Genomic DNA, 24,408 nt, shown 5'->3' on the forward strand with positions numbered 1-24,408 from the left:
ACACCCGGTCCATGAGATCCATAAATGTTGTTACAACATTAGTTAACCCAAACGACATAACCAGAAACTCATAGTGCCCACAACGAGTCCTGGATGTAGTTTTTGGTACATTGACATCTCTAATCTTCTGTTGATGTAACCTGGGTATAAGTCTATCTTCGAGAAAACTGTGACACCTTATAATTGATTGGATAAATTATTAATCTAAGGAACCAGGTATTTTATGTTTGTAGTCTATACATACTGTTATATTCTTTTCTTTTTCTTCACAAATGATGCCATAAAGATAGGGGTTATGCTGACTAATTCTTTTCCTCTCCATAAAGATGCACTAGGTTTGATGAAGCACTTGTTGACTAATTCTTGCAACTGTATCTTTAACTTATACATCTGTATAGGGCTATAAAGATAGGGGTTATGCTTGGAATCAAGTTAATAATAAACTCTACATATCTGTCAGATAGCAAATTAGAAAGTTCGTTAGAAAATGCATTCAGATACTCTTTCACCACATGAAAATCTTCTAATTTTATATCATTGACTTGGGTATCAATAACATGAGTTAAGTAAGCGGAACTACCTTTCTTAAGTAATCGTTTAATAAAATCATGAATATCACACAAGAAGAAATGATATGTCACTCTTCATAAAAAATGATATCAGATGCTCCAAACTTCCTGAAAATCACTTTCTTTTGAAAATGATCTACAGTAACATGATGATTTTTAAGCCAATCCATCCTTAATATAGCATCAAATCACAAATATATAAAGTAATTAAGTCTGCTACCATGTAACCATTACCCACTATAACCGCACAATCTTGAAATACACTCTTAGCCAACACAAAATCACTAACCGGTGTAGGTACTCCTAAGGTATAATATAGTAGCATCATCTCTTGATTCGTGTGCATGGCAAATGTACGAGAAATTAAAGAAAGGGTAGACCCTGGATCAATTAGAATATATGTCTCACGGTTAAAGATAGTTAGAGTACCTATCATAACATCCAGAGTGGTATGGGCCTCCTGCGATGTCAGAGCAAATACATGTGCCTGTATACATAGTCTACTAGTTGACTGCCATTAGTCTCTCCTCTACCTGACTGAGGCCTACTAGAAAATGTGGATCCTACTTTCTAGAGACCTTTCTACCTTGGAAAGTGACATGGGTGATGCAGACAATGGATCCTTATCATATTTGGATTAATTTCTTTATTATCTAAAGTTTAGGACTTTTGTTTTCCTGTCTAATTTAGAATTTTGTTTTCTTTTTACTTCATGATTTAGGATAATTAATACTAGCATAAATAACCCTCTCTTATAGCCTTTGAAGGTAGGTTCAAGCTTAATAATATTTTCAGATTTTCAAATCTTTGTGTAAGTATTTGAGTTTAGTTAATTCTCAGTATTCTACAGAATAAACAAGTTTTAACTACTAAATTCGCAGTATTCTTTTGAATTAATGTGAATTTATTTTGTTCTTTTTATTTCAATATTCTTTAGAATCAATGGAATATTTTGAACATTAAACTTCCATAGCATCAGTTCGGAATTAGAGTCAAAGCCTAGTTCTTAACTGTCCTCAAAACCCTAAGACCATTTACCTTATTAAAAAATAGAAAAAAATAATTCAGCAACCCCAAGGCAGCCGCAGTAACGGTTGTGTACAGTGGCTTTTTTACGATCAGGAACCACTATCACATTTAGAGAAAGCCATGCATTCAAGGCTAGAGCCATCAAGACCTAGTGTTGGTTTATTTTTATAAGAAATTAATACCAATGCAATTGTGCAAGTATACACAATAAGTAATAAAGTGATGAGTATTCAAGATCGTCTCCGCAGGGATTGATGCTACTCGAAATGCTAAAGCAATCACAATAGTGCAAATCAACTTAAGACCGAAACAAACAATTATCAAGTAAATCCTATCGTAATTAATGATCGCGAGAGATTTAAATAAAACAATACTGTAATGAAATAAACTAGGTTAAAGGTATCTAAGATTCAATTGAGATTATAGTAGTTGAATGATCAAACTCTCCTAATGGGGTGACTGTTGTTTATCAATTTAGTACCAGTTGTTACAATAAGTGCTACAGCACTGGGCAGAATAAATCTGCATCCTCAGCTATCGCATATTGGAAGTCTCATACCTTTAAATCTATTAACAATGACCAGTTGATAATATATTCATGGTACGGAATTATAGCCTTTAATCTCTCCACCCTACAAGGTGAACACCTATGTCTAGTGTGTAACAAATCTTAACTTCAAGTATTGCCCTTATGGGATTCAAGATAACTTAATCTAGGAAACTCGACTTAAGATCAAGTAGTACTCTAATAATGTCCACTAAGACATGCCCTTTTGCTGCTCTATCTTAACTGAAACTATTAAATGAGTGGTCAACCGAAATAACAGTCATATTTATAAAAACTACTAGAGTAACATGCTACAGCAATCCCATAACAACATATAAGAACAGTCAAGAACCCATTGGATTATTTGTCACTCAACTACATGTAAATTTAGTTCATATTCTGAATGAGGAAAATAAACATAAACATATTGATCTCGGAATACATCAAAACAATTAAAGGAAGAAGATAAATATAAGTTGAGCACGGAGAAAGACAAATCTAAATAATTTTGCCCAATTCTCCAATGTTGCTGAAACAACACTTTTCAATTCTGATCTTCGTCTTCTTTCCTTGTAATTATTCTAATGATAATTTTCTTGCCTCCCTTTTATGTGGTGTACGCCTCCCTTTTATATTGCAAATTAGGGTAAACAAAAGCCCATGAGCGTGCATGCGTTAAATTATGAAACATGCGCTGACCTGCGCCTAAGTTTTCTCCCGCATTGCTCCTAGATTGCTACAGCACGAGTTGCTCTAACATCCGCAACAGCACTGCATTATTCCCGATTGTGCTTTTCTTCTTCTGTGGCCATTTTCTTTCCTCTTCTTGCTCATCTAATGTCTCAGCATCCCCTCATGAATTACGACTTTCTGAGAACCTACAATTATGCACCTGTTTTTAGCACAAATTACTTTGATTCAAGCAAAACTTAGTAAGACTCAACTAAAATGAATGTTTATGCAAAATGTAACCAAAATGTAATAAAAATACCTTATTTGTTCTCTAAGTGATCTTGATTCAAGTCTAGAATTGATGTAATAACTCTCATTTTCTAGAGTTATCACACCCCCAAACTTAACCCATTACTTGCCCTCAAGTAATGACACATACTAACATTTCTCGCAAACAATCATGCACACAACTTTAGCTCTTTTATCAAATTTGCAAGGATTCTTCCACCTTCATATCACAATCCCAATCATACAAAATGACCATAGTAAATCAGTTCTAAACTTTAGTTTCTTTCTGTCTAGAGTGTGTGTGTGTTTTCTTTGATTGAATTCCAGATATGCTGTAACATCACCAAAGGGCTGCATGAATTTCAGCAGTGATAACACTTCATTCATAAATGGGGTAGCATAAATTTCACATACTCAAACTGTGATGTTTTTAACATTGATAAACTGAGTAGTAATCAACCTCCTCACTGTAACATTTATCTTTCATGTGAATGTCAATCACTTGTAATGATGACACCCAATTACTCAAACCATGCCCAGATCAGAGTTGCTGCAGCAATATTTGTAGTATAATCTTATTTAGAGGTATCGTTTACTCAAGGCTGAACATGGGGCTCATGAACAGACTTGGCTACTCAATGCCTTAGACAGAGGACTTCTTTTTCTTTTTTCTTTTTTCATTTGCTTTTCATTTGCTACAGCATTGCTCATAACTCTCGCTACCTTTGACACAATTCTGCATATGAGGTACATACTCAGATCTGGTTACTCAGCAACTTGAGCCATTGGAGCAGAGTTTATTTCATAGATATCACAGTCAATCAACTTGCTTCTTCCTCTAAACTTAAGATATTCTCTATTCTCTTGGTTTTGCTCTAGCAATCTCATACAATTCAACCAAAGTCTAAGTGTTGGGACATAATTTCACTTCTATATATAACTATCTATACTTGGCATTCTCATAAATACTGAATAATACTCAATTTATCTTCATTAGGTTTTCAAATCTATACACAAATATTAGATAACAAAGCTTCACACAACACAAACATAAACGCATGCATTCGGAAACACAACCCCCCCAAACTTGAGAGTTGCTATGTCCTCACAAGCATACATAACAAAGGCACACGAACTGACAAGGATATGGAAGATCTTAGAAAATACCACACAAATTGACAAACAGAAGGGAATTTTTTTTTATAAGAATGAACTAGTAAGGAAAGAGTACTCCCTTGTGATGGGGACTGCATCACATGCGGGATGCTATCAGCGCTTCTTGGATGCACTGCGCAGCTTATCCTTTAGTGAAGCTTATGGGGAAGTAGCTGGCAATGCCTTCGTCTTTTTCGTCGTGGGGCTGATGAGAGGAGTTGTGGCTGGGGTTGCTGTAGCAGTACCTTTAGACGTACTGCCTTTTCGTTTACTGGATTTTCTCGGATTGGTGCGAATAGGCTGGCTAGGAGTTTGTTGTAGAGGAATTTGAGTTAATGCATCAGCTGCCTAGCCCTCAGCTGTTATGGCAGTAATGACCACAAATAGTTGCTTGGCTTGCTCAGGTGTAGGCATAGCTCTGGCTGCTGCAGCAGTCAGCTCGGCATCGACTTGCTCCATGTCATCTTTAGAGGCTGGAGGTGTTGCCATTTTTGCTTTACCCTTGTCCTTTCTCTTGCCCGCAATGACTAGAATAGACGGCTCCTTTTCAAGGTCTTATTCCTCATCTTCTTGAATAATGTGCTTTTTCCTAGCTTTGGGCTAGGTTGGGATGGTTGGTTCCTCACGTGCTTTCTCTGAATTGTCCTCTGCCTTTGTGGGCGAGCTATCAGTCTCAGACTTGTCACTTTCTTCCTCAGGTGGGTCAACATCTTCTGATTCTACCTCTGCTTGTGGTTCGGCTGCAGCTTCATCTGCTGGTTCATCTGTGGCCGTGGCTTCTTCACTGGCTTCTGCTGGAGCACCTGTGGTGTTGGTGTCAAAATTATACTACTGGAGCAGTGAATCAGGGAAGTTCCGGTGAGTGCGTTTCATGTAAAGAGTAAATTGGTGTAGGTGGTTGTCCATGTGCTGTAGATAACTCTAAAACTGATCGTTTTCCCTCTGCTGAGCTTCCACACATTGAGTTATACTTGCGCTGAGTGCCTGAATGGTCTGTTCTAAACCAATATCTCATCTTGCTCCTGTTACGATAGTTGGTTTAGTGGTTGTTCCAGCACTCTCACTAGCAACTCTCACAATGGTACGTGCCATAAAGGCACCATCATTCTTGACATGGTCATCTCTGGTGTCAAGACGAACACCGAAAATTACACAAATACTGGTGATGAGTGAAGGAAATAGCAAGGCAGCAGTTCGGTGAGTCTTGACTGCACAATCCTGGATTTCTTTCGCAATAATGCTACCCACATCTATGGGAAGCCCTCGAACAATGACATATAACAAACCCAACCTCTCTTGTGAAACCGTAGTAGTGTGAGTGGTGGGCATTAGCCTAGATTTCAGAAATTTTACCCACACCTTAGCAATAGGTTTTAAATTTATCCTATTAACTACACGCCCTTCCTCGTTAGCCCATGATGCCCCTTCGATTGTAAGAGTTGTAAAAATGGTGTTCCACTTTTTTAAGGTTAACTTATCACGCAACTTGGCATACTCACAATTAAATTCAACAGGTAAATTATAAAAAGCATTGATAACTCGGGAGTCTAGTGGAACAAGTGTGTTTCTTACCTAAATGTTGTGTTGATCAGGGCTTACCAAATTGGCGTAAAATTCTTTGACTACTGGTAGCACATGATCTCAAAGGTGGTTGCAAAACTCTAACCATCCTCACTTTGCTGCAGTATTATGAATTGTTTGCACAATTCCAGTGAGTTGGTCTGGAAATTGAAACCATTTTTCTTCCAGAATCTTACGCGGCTCTATGAATTCCTCATATTTTACTTCGGTGTGGTAACTCTAGAAACGTGACGGATCTTTGAGGCGACTGGCTGTTTTCTTATACCTCGGCATTGCTGTAGCAGTAACACATTTAGGCTAATGTCCCTGAGAGTAAAAAGAGAAGAAGAGGTTAAGAATTGTGAGAGTTGTATTTGCGAAAGAGATGGGGAATAGTGTCGTAGAGCATTAAGCACAGTGACTCCTTTTTATAGTGGACTTTAATTGAAGATAATTACGGTAACCAAAGGTAAATGAGGGAATAAAATATTTTGAAATTAATGCGCATATCCCAAAAATATCGGCTAGTAAAATTAAGGCATTAATTTCGGAGATTTATTCGTAATTTCTATCCACTTCCACGCCTCCATCTGTCATGATTTATCTCCAACGGTAAGTGAGTGGCTCCATCTTTTAATTTACTGTAACGGTAAAATTGGTTGCTGCAACATCCATTCGCTTACTGTAGCAACGGTTACATACTCCTCACCAAAGCCTCTGACACGTGGCTCACCTCTGTACTCTGCCACCATACAACCTCACTTGTCAATTTTCACATATACTTCCACAAACTAAAATTAATTCTAAAATTAAAATTAGATAGATCAAATGATAGCAAAAGTAAAGAATGCAATAATTTGAAAAGATAAAATTAAATAGCTAGAATGAAAGAACAAAATTAAATAAAATGGTAAAGAGGGAGAGCTGTCAACAAAACCAAAGGAGAGCAAAATTGGTTTGAAGTGGCAGTCTCCACAATGGGTTGCCTCCCATGGAGCGCTTGATTTAAGGTCCTTCAGCCTGACCTTCTTTCATTGTTCAATAGCTGGGTTCTTTAAGGAGTAACACCTCATTTGAACAATCTGCTGCTGGATGTATGTAGTGCTTAACCCTGTGTCCATTAACTTTGAATTCTTGACCCGTTTGTTCATCTAGAAGATCAACAGCTCCATGAGGATAAAATTTTAACAGCTTAAACGGGCCAGACCATCGTGACTTGAGCTTTCCCGGAAATAATCTTAGTCTTGTATTGTATAGCAACACTAGTTGACCAGGGTTGAATTGCCTGTGCTGAATATGCTTGTCGTGCCAGTGTTTTGTCCTCTCTTTATAAACTCTTGCATTTTCATATGAAAATAGCCGTAATTCATCAAGCTCACAAAGTTGAAGCTTCCTTTGCTCTGCTGCAGCATGCATATCCCAATTTAGTTTCTTCAGTGCCCAGTGTGCTTTATGCTCTAGCTCTAGTGGCAAATGACAAGCCTTTCCATAAATAATTCGGTAAAGGGATATGCCGAGTGGAGTTTTGTATGCTGTTCTGTAGGCCCAAAGAGAGTCATGCAAGTGTAAAGACCAATCCTTCCTCGTTGGGTTCACCACTTTTTTTAAGATCTTTTTAATTTCTCTGTTGGATACTTTAGCCTGACTATTGGATTGTGGGTGATATGTTGTTGTTACCTTGTGTCTGACTCCATATTTCATCATTACTGCAGTAAATACTTTGTTGAAAAAATGTGTACCCTCATCACTAATAATTGCTCTAGGAGTGCCAAACCTGGAAAAAATATTTTTCTGAAGAAACGCTACCACTGATTTGGCATCATTGGTAGGTAATGCTGAAGCTTCTACCCACTTGGAGACATGAGCCACAACAACAAGGATATATAAGTTCCCAAAGGATGGTGGGAAGGGTCCCATAAAATCTATTCCCCAGACATAGAAAACTTCCACTTCTAGAATGTTAGTCAGTGGCATTCATGTCTTTTAGTTATGTTCCATGTCCTTTGGCACCTGTCACAACATTTAACAAATTCATAAGCATCTTTAAAAATAGTGGGCCAGTAATAACCTGATTGCAGAACTTTAGCAGCTGTTCTATGACCACTAAAATGTCCTCTATATGCTACAACATGGCATGACTCTAGTATGTGGTATATTTCTCCTTCAGAAACACATCTTCATATTACTGGATCTGAGCATAACTTGTATAAATGTGGATCATCCCACTGATAACTTCTAACAAAATGAAGAAATTTCTTTTTCTCCTAAAATTTCAGCTCAGGTGGTAGCATCCCACTTACTAAGTAGTTAGCAAAATCTGCATACCATGGGGGTCCTGACTATTGCAGCATCTGTGCTTGCTGTATTGCCAACAGCTGTTCATCAGGAAATGTTTCAGTGATGCCCCTCCTTGTCAATGTACTAATGTCTGCTTCAAGTCGTGACAAGTGGTCTGCCACTTGATTCTCAGTCCTCTTTATATCTTTAATTTTCAGATCAAATTCTTGAAGCAATAAGATTGACACAACTTAAAAGTAATTTTTAACTCCCAAGTATAAGAGTGTCTTGTTGTATTATAACTCGGTGAGTCCAAGGTCGATCCACAGAGAAAAGATTTAATTTGTTTATTTTATTTTAACTAAAAATTGAAATTAAAACTTAAATATAAACAACTTAATTTAAATGAAACTATGAAATTGAGCTAGTTAGGGTTATGGATCCACTCTTAGAAGTAAATAAAACTTAATAAATTCTTTTTGCCCCTTTTTTTAGATTTATTGCTCAAAAGATTAATTATATAAATTATTATTATTTTCCCTTTAATTTTATGATGGATTAAGTATTTATTGTGCCAAAATTGAATTTGTCTACAATAAGTCAAAATACCATTTTACCATACCTTATATTAAGATATTAAGAATTTATTGTGCCGAATTTATTTGTTTGTCTACAATAAATCAAAATTTTAAAATATAAATATGTATAAAATTAAATAGAAAATAATTTAATTTATAAAATTAAAAATAGAATTTGCTTAAATCATATTTATTTCCTAAGAGTTTCACCTTCCCCTAACTAAAATTATTTAGTTAAGCATAATTAAAATAAAAAGAAGTAGTAAAATTGAATTACTTATAATTAAAAGTAATAAAAACAACTAAAATTGGAAATAAAACTAATTTTATTTATAAAAATAATTATACAAAATATTAAAAACACACCTGGAAATCAAGATTACAAGGAGATGGAGAGAATTTGAGAAGAAGAGAGTTGTAGAGAGATGATTAAAAACATAAAATGATGCTCTATTTATAGAAAAATAAATTCATAATCCAGTGTGTTCCGGTCCATCATAAGCTTCATGCATGTGCTCCTCACAACCTTTAGATCAAGATCCAATGGCTGGTCAAACTTCAAAAGTCAACATCACACGTGGCATCGTTTGACTCGTCCGATTTGCCCAAAGAACGGTTGAGATTTGGCGGGTTAATGGGTGGATCGGGTCGACCCGAATACAAAGATTCGGATCCTACAACTTGCTTCACCAACCATTGCCACGTGGCACAATCATGGCCATGGAATCGTGAACGGTTGAGATTTAGTCAAAATTGCCAGCTATCCCATGCACTTATATCTATTGTAAGCTCATTTCATCATTCAATCAGTGCTTGGTCAACAGGAAAAGTCAACCCTTTTTACACAAGACCAATTTTAAGCCGATCTTGACTGATCTTAAGGTTTTCGGACCTCCAGAATCCAAATTTGACCTCCGTTTATCTGTTTTGAGCCTCGAATTACGTGAAATTAATATTTTACCTAATAAACACACAAAAATACACAAAATTAGATATATTTAAAACATAATTAATAATTCCTAATATATTGCATAAACACAAATATAAATTATAATATAAGCACAAAATAATATTATTATCGCTTGATAATTAGACAATTTTTAATACTAATCACACCACCCAACCAGCTTATTGCTAGCCCTCTAACAATTAAAGCGTTATATTAAATTAAGATTTATAAAATTCACATGCAAGTTAATAGTTCATTTATCCTCTAAACTACCAAATAAATGAACTCTCTCAAATTTCTTTACCACATTGATGTTCACTTATTATTCAGAATATCATCAAACCTTCTTTTGTCCTCAAGTAATTAAAACAATACTTATGGGGCTTCATTAAAAGAAAAACAACATTTTCGTTCCAAAATTCATTAGAAATTATATCTTTAGGCAGTAGATTATTCACACATATTTTTAAAATATTACATTTCTAACCCGCGTAGCGAGCTTTAGGCCAGTGACTCCCAGACCAGCTGACCTTAGGGCATTAGGAGTTGAAACACCCCTACAGACTTAATTACTCGGTTTCTAGAAATAGCAAAATTAAAAACAGTTTTTTTTCTTTTTTTTTCTTCTTTTTTTGTTTGTTTTTTGTTTTTTTTTTATTTTTTTGCACTTTCTACTACCTTAGATACTATTCCTAATAAATCAAAAGAACTAAATGCTGTAAAATTTTAACTTACAACCCATTAGTATGTGTCATAGTGTGTGTGAAGAATGATTCAATAATACCTGTTAAATAAGTAAACAATTAAATAACTTAATAACCAAGTGGAGAGTTCACAAATTCGAGTAATTCAAAGAAAATGGAACAAAAACAATTTACTATGAATCTCAAAATCAAAATATAATACAACAAGACTATTAGGATGCGTCTCAAAAGTCGTGACTTTTTACACGACCATCCTAGACAAAAACAAAAATGTTTTTGATTTTTTTAACAAAGAAAAGAAAAGAGAAAAGAGACAAATAAACACACATATTTAAAAACATACGTCAATTATCCCCACCCCCCAACCTAATCTAAACATTATCTTAACATTTTATAATTTTACAAATATGCAAAAAATAATAATAATAATAATAAAAGAAGAAGAAGGGGAGATCTCACCTGAACTTGATGCAGAAGCTTAAAAGCGGATAACAAAGAACAAGAAAAAGTCAATTTTTTTTTTTAAACAACACTCTTAAGATTAAGAAGATGCGTTTCTAGAGGTACTACATTCTCTATATCATGCCATCTTCGACTTAAATTTATCCTAAGTTAGTTAACCCTAATTTAAAAAGATGCGTTTCTAGAGGTACTACACTCTCTATATCCAGCCATCTTCGACTTAAATTTAATCCAAAGTTAGTTTTTACAGAATTTTTTTTTTTGTAAACGCATCACCAAGACTAAGACATTCCACAATTATCAACTAGGACTAAGACATTCCACAATTATCAACTATTCCCTCCCCCCAACCTGAAAAAGACATTGTCCTCAATGTTTTAAAAGGAAAGAGAAAGAGTTTAGAAGACAATACATAAACACTGCAACAGAAAATATTTATAGACGAAGAGTTAAATCTAATTCACACTTCTTATTACTGCTATTGTGACTGCTACCATCATCAGTCGACCAATTCAGTGCAAAAGTCTTTGATCTAACTCTGGTGTATAAGTTTGTAAAAGATCAAGTAACTTGTTAGCAGTAGAAGCAGAGATAAATTTTTTTTTACAGAATATGGAACAAAATAAATCTTTATTACATGATTAATAAAAGTTAGCAAGTCACCATAAAAATTATTAACATTTAACAAACCGATGGGTTTTTGATGAATGTTCAAGTGGGCCCAAGATGCAAATGTAATCAGTGCCTCAAAAGTTGCAAGATCTCCTGGCAAGAAAATAAAAGCATCAGCATGATTCATCATTTCAGATATTCTCTCTTGCATACTTGATACCACTAATTCTTCTCTAATTGGTGGGCCAGACATGCACACTAGTGGTTTCATGGCTTTTGGGATAATGTCTAGTACTTGGCTTCCTCTAGTAAAAATAGCTTCTGAGACAAGTCTTGATAACCCTCGTTCACCTCCTCCATATACAAGATGCAGTTTCCTCTCTGCTATGACACGACCAAGATCTACTACTGCTTGAACAAACTCTTTGTACTTTCCATAGTGAAACCCAAAAAGCACACAAATATTTTTGAATTGTTTACTCGAAGATGCTGCCATTGGACTAAGTTTTCAAAAACAAGTTGTGAGTGTTTGAAAAACGAGCTCATATTTAAAGGCCTTGGTGACATAAATAATGAGAAATAGCTGTAAATGGGTTGGTATATTTGTTAAATGACGAGTAAAGCTTGTGCTCAATAATTCAAAACCAAATAGTAAAAAGAAAATAATGATTAGAAAAAGTAAATAGTAAAAGGAAAAAAATATTTATTAAATACAAAATCACACCGCTAAATGCAATAATGCAAATGATAAAATAACAGTAAAGTAAAATAACAGTGAAGTAAAAGGATATTTACTGGTAGTTGTGATTGTGGCTTACATCTTCCTCTGGTTTTACGTCCAGTAACGGCTTGAACGCCCTCTATGGGTCGAGGATTGGCTTCTCATCCAGTTTTCTTATAAACTGGCAAACAAGGTCTTTTTGAGTCAGATTTTCAAGACTAAACTGTGCACTTTCTTTTTGGAATAGTATCCACAAATTATAAATCTCACGTTGCACAAATCCGCTTCAATGCGTCTCAAGAGATCGTAAGATATCATCCAATGATTATTTACTCATGTCATTTTTAACGAATTTAATTTTATCTTCACGAGTATCAGAAACCATTCATAAAGATTTACAATCCGGTCGTTTGCAACCAAGTCTTACATAGTTATGACATTTTGAGCCAAGTCGTTTAACTCTCCTTTTCTTAGCAAACGTACTTTTACCAAAACTAGGCATGTAAGAAACAAATGGATCAGAAAACTCACCTGCTAATCGGACCTTTACTTCAATTAAGCAACGAATGTCAGAAGGAATGCCATTGATCATTAACAAACACAGTCGTTCACAACGAGCTTTGTAAATTTTCCTGAGGACATTCTGAGGGAGAGGGAAAATGCTTATGCAGTTTATGTTGTATTTCTTCCATGTTTGATTTTGGGGTTTCAGTTATTGTGGGAAACTGAAGATACCGACTTAAGAAGTCACGGAGTACCGTTATCCGTCATTTATACGGGAAAATAAATCAAAACACACCAAAATCAAATCTGCAAAATCAAATCAAACGTGAAAGCGAGCAAAAAGAAACACAAAATATAAAAGGAAAAATGAACTTACATTCGTCCTCTCATTGAGTTAACCTCAAGCTCCAATTGAAAGTCATATATGCCACGCTCTATTTCTCTGAGTTGTATTTCTAGATCCTCAACATAGGACACAAATTCCGGTGGTTGCAGATCCCAAAGTGGATGTGATTTACAGGTTTGTATCAGGCCTCTTAAGTGAAATTTCACACGCATAAATCTTTTAAGATGTGTGAACAGGAATTTTCTCATTGAGGTGCTCATGATGTAAAATGAAAATTGATGAGAGAATGTACAACTGTCAAACAAACACGCTTGCACAAGAAAAATAATGTGAAAAAAAAATATGTATAGTGCATCAATCTAAAAAAAATCAAACAATGAAAAGGCAAAATAATAGTAAAACAAAACAAAAAAATCAATCATTAAAGACTTAATCAAAAACTGGTGGGTCATCCAAATTAATTTTGGTGTCTTCGTCACGTGGGTGATGTTCCAAATATGGTTTTAATCTTTTACCATTAACTTTAAATGTGACACTGTTATTTGGATTCTCAATTTCTATGGCCCCATATGAATATACATTTTTTACAACAAATGGGCCACTCCATTTTGACTTTAACTTCCCTAGAAATAAATGAAGACGAGAATTATAAAGCAACACTTTTTGACCAATCTCAAATGTTTTTTGAAAAATTCTTTTATCATGAAATGCTTTTGTTCTTGCCTTAATAATTCTTGAATTTTCATATGCATCATTCCTTAATTCCTCAAGTTCATTTAATTGCAATTTTCGCACATTACCAGCATCATCTAAATTTGAATTAAAAGCTTTAATAGCCCAAAGTGATTTATGTTCAAGTTCAACAGGTAAATGACAAGGTTTACCATAAACGAACCGATAGGGTGACATTTCTAATGACGTTTTAAATGCAGTATGGTAAGCCCAAAGTGCATCATTAAGTCTAAGAGACCAATCTTTTCGGTTTGGGTTAACCGTTTTTTCCAAAATTTATTTTATCTCCCTATTTGCTAATTCAACTTGACCATTTGTTTGAGAATGATAAGGGGTAGCAACTTAATGTGTAATTCCATATTTCTTCATTAAAGAGTCAAATGACTTATTACAAAAATGCTTACCTCCATCACTGATAATGGCTCGAGGGATTCTAAATCGACTTAAAATATTTTCTTTTAAAAATTTAACCACAGTTTTACTATCATTATTTCGACAAGAAATTGCTTCAATCAATTTTGAGACATAATCAACTGCAACTAATATATACACAAATCCAAAAGATGATGGAAATGGACCCATGAAATGAATTCCCCCACAGTCAAATATTTTAATTTCAAGTACGGGATTTAAGGGCATCATGTTTCTTTTTTGTAATTGATCCCAATTTTTGACATTTTTCACAACTTTTGCAAAATTCATGTGTCTTTGAACATGGTAGGCCAATAAAATCCACACTGCAAAATTTTAGCAGTAGTTTTTCTTGAAGAAAAGTGTCCACCACATGCTTCAGAATGACAAAATTAATGACACTACTTACCTCATTATCAGGAATACATCGTCGAAAAATTTGATCTGGGCAATATTTGAACAAGGGTCATCCCAATAAAATTTCTTTACTTCAACAAAAAATTTCTTCTTCTTTTGAGAATTCCATTGCAAAAGCATTTTACCTGTAACAAGAAAATTAACAATGTTAGCATACCATGGCATTGAAGTAACAGAAAATAAAAATTCATCAGGGAAAGAATCATTGATGGATGTTATATCATTGCAGAATTCGGATGTGAGTCTTGATAGATGATCAGCAACGACATTTTCAGCACCCTTTTTATCTTTGATGGTAAGGTCAAATTCTTGAAGTAACAAAATCCAACGAATTAGTCTCGGTTTGGCATCATGTTTACTCATCAAATATCTCACAGCAGCGTGGTCAATAAACACAACAGATTTAAAGCCAAGCAAATATGAACGAAATTTGTTTAATGCAAATACCACAACAAGTAATTCTTTCTCAGTTGTAGAATAATTCATTTGAGCACTATCCAAAGTCTTACTCGCATAATAAATCACAAAAGGCTTACCATCCCTTTTTTGTCCTAAAACAGCACTACCAGCAAAATCACTTGCATCACACATTAATTCAAAGGGCAAAGACCAATCAGGAGATTGCATAATAGGTGCAGATGTTAAAAGACAAATTATTTTCTCAAAAGATTTTTGGCAATCATCATTCCATTCCAACGGTGCATCTTTTAATAAGAGGTTACAAAGTGGTTTAGATATGGCACTAAAGTTTTTTATAAACCTCCTATAAAATCCTGCATGTCCTAAAAAGGATCGCACATCTCTAACTATTTTTTGTTGTGGCAATTTAGATATGACTTCAATTTTTGCTTTGTCAACTTCAATTCCTTTAACAGAAACAACATGACCCAAAACAATTCCAGAAGTAACCATGTAGTGACATTTTTCCCAATTCAACACGAGTTCTTTTTCAACACATCTTTTTAAAACTTTCTCCAAATTATCAAGGCAATCATCAAAAGAATTCCCAAACACAGTCAAATCATCCATAAAGACCTCTAAACAATGTTCAACCATATCACAAAAAATACTTAACATACATCTTTGAAATGTTGCAGGAGCATTACAAAGCCCAAATGACATTCTTTTAAATGCAAATATTCCAAAGGGACATGTAAATGTGGTCTTTTCTTGGTCCTCAAGAGCTATAGGAATTTGATAATAACCTGAATATCCATCTAAAAAATAGTAGTATGGATGTCCTGCTACTCTTTCTAAGATTTGGTCAAGGAATGGTAATGGAAAATGATCTTTTCTAGTGGCTTCATTTAACTTTCTATAATCAATGCACATGCACCAACTAGATGTAATTCGTGTTGGAATTAATTCACCTTTTTTATTTTTAACAACAGTGATTCCAGATTTTTTAGGCACTACTTGTGTAGGACTTACCCACTTACTATCAGAAATAGGGTAGATAATTCCCACATCAAGCAATTTAAGGACTTCTGTTTTGACTACCTCTTTCATGTGTGGATTTAATCTTCTTTGAAATTGTTGACATGTTTTAGCATTTTCTTCCAAATTAATTCTATGTGTGCAGATTAAGGGATTAATGCCTTTAATATCATTTAAAGTCCATCCAATTGCATTTTTATGCTTTTTAAGAATAGTTAGTAACATACCTTCTTGGTCGCTTGTTAAAGTACAAGAAATCACAACAGGATAAGTTTGTTCTTCTCCAAGAAAAGCATACTTCAATCCTTCAGGCAACGGTTTCAATTCCAGTTTAGGTGTTTCTTGTTGTTCTGTCTTTTCAATACTTCCAAGCTCCTCAAATTTTGGCTCGTCATCATAATTTTGTGAAGTTTGCACAGAATCAAGCAACGAATTTATATTAGAAATATCAAGTTCAAGTTGCTTATTTGACTCAATTGAATTAACTAAACAAACATTAGAAAGTTCAGAAAAATCCCCTTTTTGAATATTTTCCTCGAAACAAGATTCAAACAATTCCTTTTGTTTATCAGTATCATCTTCATTCTCATTTTCTTCATTAGGTTGTCTGCACATATTGAAAACATTCAATTCCAAAGTCATATTTCTAAAGGATAAATTCATTAAACCATTCCTACAATTAATCAAAGCATTAGCAGTTGCTAAAAATGGTCGACCTAAAATTACAGGAATTGATTTGTAATTATTCACAACAGGTTCAGTTTCCAAGACAATAAAATCCACAGGGTATATGAATTTATCAATTTGTACTAAAACATCTTCCACTATTCCTTTTGGTACTTTAACTGATCTATCGGCAAACAAAAGTGTAGTTGAAGTTGATTTTAACTCACCAAGATTAAGTTGAAGATAAACTGAAAATGGAAGCAAATTAACACTAGCACCAAGATCTAGTAAAGCATGCTCAATTCTGTGATTACCAATAATACAAGAAATGGTAGGACAACCAGGATCTTTATATTTCAACTTATTATTAGTAGACAGAATTGTACTTACCTGTTCAGCCATGAAAGCACTCTTTCTTACCTTCAGTTTCCTCTTAACAGTACACAAGTCCTTTAAAAATTTGGTATATGAAGGTACCTGCTTGATTGCATCTAATAGAAGAATGTCAACTTTCACTTGCTTAAAGATTTCATAAATTTCAGAAGAGTGGTTTGATTTCCTTAGTTTATTCAATGCATGCGGAAATGGTGGTTCAGGTGGAACACTAGTTATTTCTTCACTAGGTGTAAGTTCATTTAGTCCTTCCTTATCCTTTGAATTTTCATCATTTTCACAAGGTTCAGGCATAGGTCTATCAACAACCTTACCACTACGAAGAGTTATAACTGACTTGACTTGGTCTGTGGGTGGATTTTGTTGAATCTTAGGATTTGGTTGTGGTTGGGCTGGAAATTTTCCTTTTTCTTGAATTGTGAGTGCAGAAGCAATTTTAGGAAAAGTATCTTTCAAATTAGAAAAAGTTTGTGTATTTTGATTGTTAATAACATCTTGCTTTCTGATGAATGAATGCATTATGTCTTCTAGATTTTTCCATGGTGGTGGAACATATGGTGCATAAGGCTGAGCATTTTGGAAATTTTGTGGAGGTGGTGCTTGTGAAGATTGTGCATTATTATTATTCCTCCAACAGAAATTTGGATGATTTCTCCAACTAGGATTATAAGTCTGTGAATATGGGTTTGGTTTATTAAAGGTGTTAATGGCATTAGCTTGATCATTCAAATATTCTTTAAGTGTAGGCAGAGTGGGACAATCTTGAGTGAAATGATCATTCAAACTACATATGTTACATGCAATTTCTTGAACAAATTTTACTTGCTCACTCTTTTTATGCTACAAAGCTTCAACCTTCCTAACTAGGGATGCAAATTTTGCTTGTAAATCATGATCTTCCCTAAGGTTATGGATTCCTCCACTAGATGGAGATGGTTGTTGCTTATTTGTCAATTCAAAAGTTCCAACAGTATCCCAATGTTGTGCATTTTCAGCTAATTGGTCAAGGTAATCTAGTGCATCCTTAGGATTTTTATCCTTAAATTCACCATCACACATCATTTCAACAACCTGTCTACTTTGGGGTATTAAGCCCTCGTAAAAGTAGGTGACCAATCGCCAAGTTTCAAAACCATGATGTGGACATATGTTGAGCAACTCTTTAAACCTATCCCAACATTGGTATTATGTTTCTCCATTTTTTTGAGTGAAAGAAGTGATTTGCCTTTTAAAATAATTTGTTCTATGAGGTGGAAAGAATTTTTTCAAAAACCGTTCTTGCGTGTTATTCCAAGTTCTTACTGATCTAGATCTAAGGTTTTGTAGCCAAGTTTTAGCTTCATCTTTTAATGAAAAATGAAAAAGCTTTAATCTAATTATGTTCATGCTACAATTTTGGTCTGTGTATCTATTACAAACTTCCTCAAAATCTCTTAAATGCAAGTACGTATTCTCAGATTCTAAACCATGAAATGTTGATAAAAGTTTAATAATACCTGATTTAAAGTTGAATCGAGATGATTCTGGAGGGAATACTATACACGACGGTGCTCCGGTTCTGGTTGGATTCATGTAGTCTCTCAGAGTTCTTGGTTGATTCTGATCATGCCCATGTTGAGAATTATTGTCTCGCTGATCAATCTGAGGATTAGGTTCGTGCACAAAGTTTTCATCTTGGTTCTCATCCATGATTGGTGGTGGAGATTGAGATCTACGAATTAACCTACCACTTGAAGATCGAGACCAACGTCTCATGCAATGGTTATGTTATAAAGATAATATTCACACAAATTAATAACAAAATAAAAAAATTAAATATGCAAATAATATAAGTGTACAAAAGAAAATTAAAATTAAAATTAAATAACAATTTTGGTGGTTGAACCCACCAATTAAGCCAAAAAATGTAAAATAATAAAATAACTAAAAAAATGGTGGTTGAACCCACCAAATAAAAAAAATAAAGAAAAAAAATACAAAATAAAATAAATACTGAAAATTAAATAACTGAAAATAAAAATTAAGAGTTAGTAGTTAGTTTGGTGGTTGAACCCACCAATAAAGCAAAAATAAATAAAAAAATACGAAATAAAATAAATACAGAAAATTAAATAACTGAAAAAAAAAAGTTAGGAGTTATCAGTTAGTAAGTTAAGAGTTAGTAGTTAGAGTTAGTTTGGTCCACATTATGTCCAAATTATGTCCAAAATGTAAGTCCAAGTCTTGATTATTTTGAGGAATTTCTTCTAGGGATCCTATTGTAAATTATTTTTAATTTTATGGCCACACCGTAATTTTTAGAAGTTTATAATTGAGCCTTTTCGGATGAAAGTGAAACGACTGAAAGATGTTGGGGTCAGAACGTAATTATGAGAAGAATGAGGTAGAAACGAGAATTGTTGGGGTGAAACTAGAATTATGAACGATGTGGGGATAAAAGAGAATTTAAGAAAAGGAAAATGGGGCAAACGAAATTTTACATATAAGAGAAAAATAAAAAGGGAAAAACAAACCAAATAAAAAACTTTTCCCCGGCAACGGCGCTAAAAACTTGACATATCTTAAAAGTAATTTTTAACTCCTAAGTATAAGAGTGTCTTGTTGTATTATAACTCGGTCAGTTCGAGGTCGATCCACAGAGAAAAGATTTAATTTGTTCATTTTATTTTAACTAAAAATTGAAATTAAAACTTAAATATAAACAACTTAATTTAAATGAAACTATGAAATTGAGCTAGTTAGGGTTATGGATCCACTTTTAGAAGTAAATAAAACTTAATAAATTCTTTTTACCCTTTTGGGTTATGGATCCACTTTTAGAAGTAAATAAAACTTAATAAATTCTTTTTACCCTTTTTTTAGATTTATTGCCCAAAAGATTAATTATATAAATTATTATTATTTTCCCTTTAATTTTATGATGGATTAAGTATTTATTGTGCCAAAATTGAATTTGTCTACAATAAGTCAAAATACTATTTTACCATACCTTATATTAAGATATTAAGAATTTATTGTGCCAAATTCATTTGTTTGTCTACAATAAATCAAAATTTTAAAATATAAAATATGTATAAAATTAAATAGAAAATAATTTAATTTATAAAATTAAAAATAGAATTTGCTTAAATCATATTTATTTCCTAAGAGTTTCACCTTCCCCTAACTAAAATTATTTAGTTAAGCATAATTAAAATAAAAAGAAGTAGTAAAATTGAATTACTTATAATTAAAAGTAATAAAAACAGCTAAAATTGGAAATAAAACTAATTTTATTTATAAAAATAATTATACAAAATATTAAAAACACACCTAGAAATCAAGATTATAAGGAGATGGAGAGATTTGAGAAGAAGAGAGTTGTAGAGAGATGGTTAAAAACATAAAATGCGGCTCTATTTATAGAAAAATAAATTCATAATCCAGTGTGTTGTGGTCCATCATAAGCTTCATGCATGTGCTCCTCACAACCTTTAGATCAAGATCCAATGGCTGGTCAAACTTCAAAAGTCAACATCACACGTGGCATCGTTTGACTCGTCCGATTTGCTCAAAGAACGGTTGAGATTTGGCGGGTTAATGGGTGGATCGGGTCGACCCGAATACAAAGATTCGGATCCTACAACTTGCTTCACCAACCATTGCCACGTGGCACAATCATGGCCATGAAATCATGAACGGTTGAGATTTAGTCAAAATTGCCAGCTATCCTATGCACTTATATCTATTGTAATCTCATTTCATCATCCAATCAGTGCTCGGTCAACAAAAAAAGTCAACTATTTTTACACAAGACCAATTTTAAGTCGATCTTTACTGATCTTAAGGTTTTCGGACCTCTGGAATCCAAATTTGACCTCCATTTATCTGTTTGGAGCCTCAAATTACGTAAAATTATTATTTTACCTAATAAACACACAAAAATACACAAAATTAGATATATTTAAAACATAATTAATAATTCCAAATATATTGCATAAACACAAATATAAATTATAATATAAGCACAAAATAATATTATTATCGCTTGATAATTAGACAATTTTTAATATTAATCAAAGATCCATCTGATTAATCTTGGTTTGGCATTCTTCTTTGAAATTAAATATTTGATGGCTACATGGTCTGTGTAAACAGTTACTTTAGTACCCACCAAGTAAGCTCTGAATTTGTCAAAAGCAAATACTACTGCTAGCAACTCTTTCTCTGTAGTGGTGTAATTGATCTGAGTTGAAGTGAAAGTTTTGCTTGCATAGTATATAAAATAAAAAAACCTTATCCTTTCTTTGCCCTAATACTACTCCTACAGAATGATCACTAGCATCACACATAAGTTCGAATGGTAAAGTCCAGTATGGAGATATAACTACTAGAGCAGTGATCAGAGTTTTCTTTAATTCTCCAAATGCTTGAAGGCAATCTTTGCCAAAGTGAAAAGGTTTGTCATGCTCCAGTAATGAGCATAGTGGTTTAGCTACTTTGGAAAAATCCTTAGTGAATCTTCTGTAGAATCCAGTATGATCCAAAAAACTACTAATACCCTTTACTGAAGTTGGAGGTGGCAGTTTATCTATTACCTCTATCTTGTCTTTGTCCACCTCAATGCCATTCTTGGATATCTTGTGCCCCAACACCATTCCTTCTTACACCATGAAATGTCACTTTTCCCAATTGAGTACTAAGTTGGTCATCTCACAGCTTTTAAGAACTTCTTCCAAGTTGTGTAAACAATCATTGTATGTTTCTCCAAAAACTGAGAAGTCATCTATGAAAACTTCTAAAGTCTGCTCTACCATATCAGAAAATATAGACATCATGCATCTCTGAAAAGTTGTTGGAGCATTGCATAACCCAAATGGCATTCTTCTGAAGGCAAATGTTCCATAAGGACAAGTAAATGTAGTCTTCTCCTGATCCTCTGGTGCTATAGCAATCTAGTTGTAGCCTGAATACCCATCTAAGAAACAATAGTAATGTTTTCCAGCAAGTCTATCCAACATCTGATCTATGAATGGAAATGGGAAATGGTCTTTCCTTGTGGCTTTGTTGAGCTTCCTATAATCCATACATACTCTCCATCCAGTCACTGTCCTTGTAGGAATAAGTTCATTCTTCTCATTAGCTATGATTGTTATCCCTCCTTTCTTTGGAACACATTGAACTGGGCTCACCTATGAACTATCTGATATTGGGTATATGATTCCAGCATCCAACCATTTAATGATTTCCTTCTTCACCACTTCTTTCATAATAGGGTTCAACCTTCTCTAGTGCTCTACTGAATTGCTGGAGCAGTCTTCTAACAGGATTTTGTGCATGCATATTGATGGACATGTCCCCTTTATATCTGCCATGGTCCATCCAATTGCTTTTCTGTATTTTCCAAGCAAATCTACTAGACTTTGTTCTTCACCTGCATCCAAAGTAAAAGAAATGATTATAGGGAGTGTGTTGTTTTGACCAAGATAAGCATACTTCAAATGTGAAGGTAATAGTTTTAATTCAAGACTAGGAAGTGATTCAATAAATGGTAAAGTTGTTTTTACTTCCATGTCTGAAAAGATTCAGGTGTTCAATAAACCTGTTGTGCCTATCAGATTGCTTTTTGTCCAACCAATCTGTCTAAATTGCTGCAACATCTTCCTCTTCGACATCCTCAAAGGTGGTGATTTTGTCAAGTGCATTACTGCAGCATCTATCCATTCTGTCTACTACAACAAAATCCATTACACTTAGGAAATTGCAGTCTTCTACTTCATCAAGGTTCTTCATAGCCTCTAGTACATTAAATGTGACTTGCTGATCATTCACTCTCATGGTGAGCTCTCATTTCTATACATCTATCAGAGTCTTTTCAATTGTTAGAAAAGGTCTTCCAAGTATAATGGGTACCTATTTATCCGCTTCAAAGTCCAGTACAATGAAATCCACTAGAAACATGAATTTGTCAACCTTCACCAGTACATCCTTTATTTTTCCTTCAGGGTATGCATGAGATCTGTCAGCTAATTGCAGAGTGACTGATGTTGGTCTGCATTCCCCTACTCCCAGCTGCTTAAATACAGATAATGGCATCAAATTAATACTAGCTCCCAAGTCACAAAGTGCTCTGCCAGCATACCTAGTTCCTATAGAGCAGGGTATTGTAAAACTTCCTAGATCTTTCACTTTTGTAGGAATCTTATTTTGGAGCATATGACTGCTTTCTTATGTTAAAGAAACAATTTCAAACTCTCCTAGTCTTCTCTTTCTTACCAAGATGTCTTTTAGAAATTTCACATAATTTGATATTTACTCCAAAGCTTCCACAAAAGGTATATTTATGTGTAATTGCTTCAGCACTTCCAGGAATTTGCTGAACTGCTTGCCTTGTTTTTGCTTCTTGAACCTTTGTGGGAAAGGTGGCGGATGTCTAAATTACTAAGTAGCTTCAGGAGGTATCAAACTTTTTTTGTTTGGTTGGGTGCAGGTTGTGGCTACTGGTGTTGTAACTTTTTTTTCAGCATATTCTGGCTGAATTTCCTCTGCAGTTGCTGTAGCCTAGCTCATGTCACCAGTGTCTTGATAGAAGGCTTGTTGTAACATGCTTCCATTTTGAGGTGGTTTCTGTGCTGAGTTGAATTTCATCTCATTTTTTATCACATCAACTGGGGTATCAACATTCTTTCTAGATCTCAAATTAATTACCTTACAGTGTTATTTACTCTCTCTTCTAGGGTCTTCTGTGTTGCTAGGCAGGCTTCCTTGAGTTCTGCTGCTCATTGCTGTGGCTAGTTGTCCCATTTGGTTTTCCAGGTTTCTCAAGGATATAGCTTGACTCTGCACAATTGCTTCATTCTTTGCAATGTACTCCTTAATCATTGCTTCTAGTGAAATGATAGGATCTTGACTAATTTACTTTTGCCCTTGACTTTGCTGATGAAAACTAGGTGGTTGTGTGTTTCTATTTTGTCCATTTAATGCTGGAGCATTTCGATTCTGACTGCTCCATGAGAAATTTGGGTGTTGCTTCCAGCCAGGGTTGTAAGTGTTTGAATATGGGTTGTTCTGAAGTTGTCGATTGAAATTACCCACATAGTTTACTAAAGCTGGATTTCCAAGACAATTATCAAAGTCATGTTCTTCACCACAATATACACAAGAAAGTTTAGCAACTTGCTTTACTGTTGCTGGAGCAGATGTCATGGCCTTTACCATGTTAGTCAATGAGGTTACTTGTGCTGATAAGGCTGTAATTGCATCTATGTTATGTACCCCTGCTGATCATCTTGCTACTGGTTGCCTGGCTGAAGACCACTGATAATTATTATTGGCAATTCTCTCCAGAATTTCATAAGCCTCAGTGTAAGTAGGGATGGCAAAACATCGGGTCGGGCTCG

At 34.3% G+C, this 24,408-nt stretch overlaps 1 non-coding gene and 1 pseudogene across 1 annotated transcript; one reads left to right on the forward strand and one right to left on the reverse strand.

Annotated features, from left to right (window-relative positions):
• The window catches only part of LOC112096373, a 108,460-nt pseudogene extending 90,912 nt beyond the window's left edge, over positions 1-17,548 (reverse strand).
• Positions 17,549-18,158: 610 nt separating this feature from the next.
• On the forward strand, positions 18,159-18,264 carry LOC112096583. The gene has a single exon (XR_002904484.1). It is a non-coding gene; the product is annotated as a small nucleolar RNA R71 (small nucleolar RNA).
• Positions 18,265-24,408: the final 6,144 nt, after the last annotated feature.

Source organism: Citrus clementina, unplaced genomic scaffold (assembly GCF_000493195.1).
Source record: "Citrus clementina cultivar Clemenules unplaced genomic scaffold, Citrus_clementina_v1.0 scaffold_8, whole genome shotgun sequence".
NCBI classification, from domain to species: Eukaryota; Viridiplantae; Streptophyta; class Magnoliopsida; order Sapindales; family Rutaceae; genus Citrus; species Citrus x clementina.